The following is a 5,208-nucleotide window of genomic DNA, read 5'->3' as shown; positions in this document are numbered from 1 at the left end:
CTTGACCACCTTATTAACAGGAAGAGCCTTGAGACAGGGTAAACGAGTCTATGGGGTGGTGCTCGCAAGGGGTAGAGAGAGAGAGAGAGAGGGGAGTGAGTGCCTAGGGGCTAAGGGGTAGGTGAGAGAGAAGTGAGAGAGACCTCCCTTGAGGGAGTTGACTACCACAAAGAGAGAAATAAGAAAAGATTAAATTTCAATTTTAGTCCTGAATTTTTCAAGCACAAAAGGCACCCCTAGGAGGAGCTCCATATTTGCCATCACAATTAATAAAAAAATATTAAAGCAATATTACAATAATCAAGAATTAGTAAAATCTAATTTGCAAAACCTATGCACCTACTTTTAACTTTGGCAAAATAGACTCCCAAAGAACTTAAGAGGCCCAACTCACACGGCTTTCTTGGGTTTTACCAAGGCCTATTAAGGAAGGCACCCCAAGGGTCACACAAGTTTTCTTAGAGGAGTTAAGGCACCTTGGAGGGTGTGCATAGGGGAGGCTAACACGCCTTCCATCGTTGCTTCTAGAGGGGCACCCCAATATATTAAACGCTCTTCATAGGGGTACATTCAAGGGGTGGGTCCCATGTTGAGGTGGCTTAAGGGTGACGTGACGGCCTGGCTGAGATGGCAGGGCTAATGTGTCATGGGGCTCCATGATGGTTGAGGTAGCTTAGAGAAACCGTAGTTCCAATCTTGGATCTGATTTGTCCGGTAAGAGATCCAATTTCAATTTTTGAATATTTGGAGTTGAATCTGGGTCACTCAATACTAGAGTCCACATTGTTCGAATCAGGAGCTACCTTTGCAGAGATTGAAACTGTTTCACAAACCGGAACATGATACTTTGTTATTTAAGTGGGTTTGGTATACCTCAATGTGTCACCTGACCCATTGACAGCCCTACCATGAGTGGAGGGCTCAAAATGAAATCCAGCTATGAGTTGGGATCCAACGACCGCTAAGTGAGAATTTGGTTAAAGTGATTCTGAAAATCAGTGAATTTCAAGTGCTTTGCACTGGACACCAAATCCCTCAATTTTTTTTTTGATGATTGAAAAAAAACAATGGCTCAAAAAACAATAAAATATTTATGATTTTTTTTAAACATGATGTAAGGGTCCATCCACCTGCATTATTAGATTTGGTTAAATCAGCTTGTAACAGTGAGACCCAAGCAGGATCTGACAATAGGGATGACTTTGGAAATGACTGGATCCGACTGCTGAATTAATACCAGGACCAATGTATCAATGTTTCCATCGTCCATGAATCACCTGACTCGGATCGGTCACAATCACACAGGGGCCAGGGCCACCAATTCCACGTTGAATTTCACTTTTAGATCTTCCAACCGATCCCAGAACGAATATTGAATTGAATCCTATCACTGAAAAGTGGGCTTCTATAACTTACCGGTCATTTTCTATATCACAATAAATGAAGGAGCCGATCTCTGTACAATCACATTAAACGCATCAAGGACGCCCCCATAAATAATGCGCCACCAAAAAACAAACTGTTCTACCAAGCGCGTCCTCCTTCAACGCGGCATCCAAGATAGATATATACGTATGCATGGTCTCATCCGACTCTTGCAGTTCTATACAGAGTGCAGACCATAGAGTGGAAGGAAGCTAGAGGGAGCCAGTTTCCTTTCTCTCTTCTCTTCTTCAATCATGGAGATACCTCTGCCGTCTTCCCTCAATCCCTCTGCCTCCAAAAACTGTGACGACGACACTCCCCATTACGTCTACAAACGCCTCCTGCACTCCTCCAAATCCCTCACTCGAACCCTCCTACTGTTTTCCATCTCTCTGGAGATGTGCTGCTTCGCGTTGGGATGGAGCCTCACCTCCCACGTCGTTCCGCTCCTTTTCTTGTCGCTCACGTTTGCCGCCCTGACCCAGTACTGGCTCTCTCGCCCTCTCCCCGTCTACCTGGTGGACTTCTCCTGCCTTAGGCCACCCTCCCACCTGAGGGTACCCCTCCGCACCTTCATAGATCACGCCTCCATGCTCGGACCCTTCGACCAGGAGAGCCTGGACTTCATGTCGAAGGTCATCCGCAGCTCCGGCCTGGGAGAGGGGACCTACCTCCCGCCCTCCCTGCACTACGTCCCGCCGAGAGGCAACCACGTCGACTGCGTCGACGAAGTTCGCATGGTCCTCTTCCCCGTGATGGACGACCTCCTGGCCAAGACGGTCACTTCCGCTCGCGACGTCGACATCTTGATCGTCAACTGCAGCGGGTTCTGCCCCTCCCCGTCGCTCTCCGCCATCATCGTCAACCGGTACGGCATGCGGGAGGACGTGAAGAGCTACAACGTCTCCGGGATGGGCTGCAGCACGGGGGTCCTGGGCATCGACCTGGCTCGGACCCTCCTGGGCCTCTACCCCGACTCCAACGCCGTGGTTCTGAGCACGGAGGTCATCTCTACGGGTTGGTACGCGGGGAAGGATAGAAGGAAGCTCCTGCTGAACTGCTTGTTCAGGATGGGGTGCGCGGGGGTGATGCTGAGCAACAAGAGAGAGGCAAGGCGCTGGTCCAAGTACGAGATGGTGTGCACGGCGCGGACGCAGAGGGCGTTCGACGACAGAGGGTACCTGTCGGCCGTGCGGGAGGAAGACGATGAGGGCGTAACGGGGGTGACCATCGAGAGGGACCTCCTGCAGGTGGCGGGGGAGACGCTGCGGTCTCACCTCTCGCTGCTGGGGCGCATGATACTGCCCTTCAACGAGCAGGCGCTGCATGGCATCTCGGTGCTGCGCAGGAGGTACGTGGACTCCTGCACGGAGATTTACGTCCCGGATTTCAAGTCGGCGGTCGACCATTTCTGCATCCCTCCCTCCGGGAAGGGGCTGATCAGGGAGATCGGTAGGGCGTTGAGGTTGAGGTCGTCGGATGTGGAGGCCGCGCTCATGACACTGCACCGCTTCGGCAACCAGTCGGCGGCGGCGTTGTGGTACGAGCTGGGGTACATCGAGGCGAAGGGCAGGGTGAAGAAGGGCGACAAGGTGTGGCAGCTGGGGATGGGCACGGGGCCCAAGGCCAACAGCGTCGTCTGGAGAAGCTTGCGCTCCATCGACATCGACGGTCAGGGCTCGACATCCGATCCTTGGTCCGATTGTATCGATGACTACCCCGTTGTTGATTAGTAGCCTAGTATGATCATCATTATCACGGTTTTTTTTTTCTTCCTTGTGTTAATTTGCCTCCACGCTGCTGTGCCCATGTTGGTGGACAGGGTCACACAGGTTGATAAAAGTAAAATCCGAAGCTTTGTGAAAAACTGACAGGCTATGGAAATATTAACAAGTGGAAATGTTGTCAGTATCGGTATCGGCCGTGTATCATTTGGCCAACAATTCAGGTAAATCGGCCGATACAGGTAATCAAGTGAATCGTTTTGAATGGGTAAAAAAATTAAAAAATATTAAGTGTCAATCAAAATGTGATACGTGTTAAAGTTATTAAAATAATTTTAAATACTTTTTACATTTATTAAATATAACCAATTCAGAAGGCCTATCGATTTTCTGCTATACAGCTCGCGCACCGATACTGGCGACATTGAGTGGTACTATTGAATAATAAAGAAAGATTGTATGTATTTTGCTCGTGAAAGATGGTGACTCTTTGAATATAATTATTCTCCTTTAACTTAAAAAAAAAAAAAAAAAGGAAGCTTTAGGGGAAGGGGGTGTTGGAAATAAAACAAAAAATTAGAGAAGAAGGTTTGTTCTTTATAATGAAAAACACACAGAAATGATGCAAGAGAAGGAGAAAACTACGCAAGAGAAGGAGAAAACTACAAAAGGCTTCAATACATACCAATGACTTGTCAAAGATACATGGCTGTTATATATATAGCATTCAAGTCTAACTAGAATTTAATTACATAATAAATTCTTATCATAGAAAAACTAAAAGACTATTACATTTTCAAGGAGAAAAATTAAATGAGAGGGAAATCCAAAGAGTTGCATAGAAAACTGTAAATAGCCTTAATGTAAAACGAGTTTCCAAAATGAGGGAGAAATACGAAGAGTCTAGCTTATAATTCCAACAAGCCTTAAAGTAAAATGAGTTTCCAAAAAATGAGTGAGGAATACGAAGAGTTTAGCTTATAATTCCAACAGTCCCTCTTAAGCTAAACTATAATGACACTTAATTTCTCTCTCAATTTATTGAAAGTTTCATTCTTCAATGCTTTTGTAAAGATATCAGCCACTTGGTCTTGGGTCTTGCAAAACTTGACATTGACATCTCCATCTTTGACCAAGTCTCTAATGAAATGATATTTGATTCGAATATGCTTGCTTTTGTCATGAAAAAACTGGATTTTTGGTGAGTGCTATGGCTGAACTATTGTCACAAAACAAAGGAGTGCTTTCATATTGAGGATGCTTCAACTCATAAAGAATCCACCTTAGCCAGAGAGCTTAACAACTAGAAAGAGCCAATGAAATATACTGAGCTTCGGTTGTAGAGAGAACCACAATTGCTTGCTTCTTCGATGCCCAGGAGATTGCACCTGAGCCAATGTGAAAAACGAAACCTGAAGTGCTTTTACTATCATCTCTATTTCCAACCCAATCACTATCACAAAAACCCACCAATTTTGAATCTTCGACACATTTATAATGAATTCCATAATTGATAGTGCCACGCACATATCTCAAAATTCGTTTGCCTATGTCTCAATGAATATTAGAAGGAGATTCCATAAATCTGCTAATCATGCTGACAGCAAACATAAGATCAAGTCTTGTAGCAGTCAAGTACATAAGACTACCAACAAGGCTTTTATAGAGAGTTGCATTGATCTTTCTCTCACCATCATTTTTGCTAAGTTTCAAGCCAACTTCCATGGGAGTATTAAGAGGTGTAGCGCCCTCCATTCTGAACTTCTTTAATATATTTTCAGCATACCTTTTTTGAGATATGAATATTTCATCTTCGGCTTGCTTTACTTCAATGCCCAGAAAAAAATGGAGAAGCCTCATGTCAGTCATTTCGAATTCGTGCATCATATCCTTGAAATTTTTACACATGCTTGCATTAGTGCCGGTAATTATTAAATCATCAACATATAAGCATATGACTAAGAACTCCCCTTGATTGCCTTCTTTGATGAACAAAGTATGCTCAAAAGGACACCGTTTGAAACCATTCCTCAAGAAGTATCCATCAATGTGACTATAC

At 45.0% G+C, this 5,208-nt stretch overlaps 1 pseudogene; it reads left to right on the top strand.

Moving 5' to 3' along the window:
* Window positions 1-1,679: 1,679 nt before the first annotated feature.
* On the top strand, window positions 1,680-3,158 carry LOC149829534 (3-ketoacyl-CoA synthase 4 pseudogene; annotated as a pseudogene).
* Window positions 3,159-5,208: the final 2,050 nt, after the last annotated feature.

Source organism: Nuphar pumila, chromosome 8, assembly GCF_984573655.1.
Source record: "Nuphar pumila chromosome 8, dmNupPumi1.hap1.1, whole genome shotgun sequence".
NCBI lineage: Eukaryota > Viridiplantae > Streptophyta > Magnoliopsida > Nymphaeales > Nymphaeaceae > Nuphar > Nuphar pumila.
This window is presented reverse-complemented; position numbering and strand designations above follow the sequence as displayed.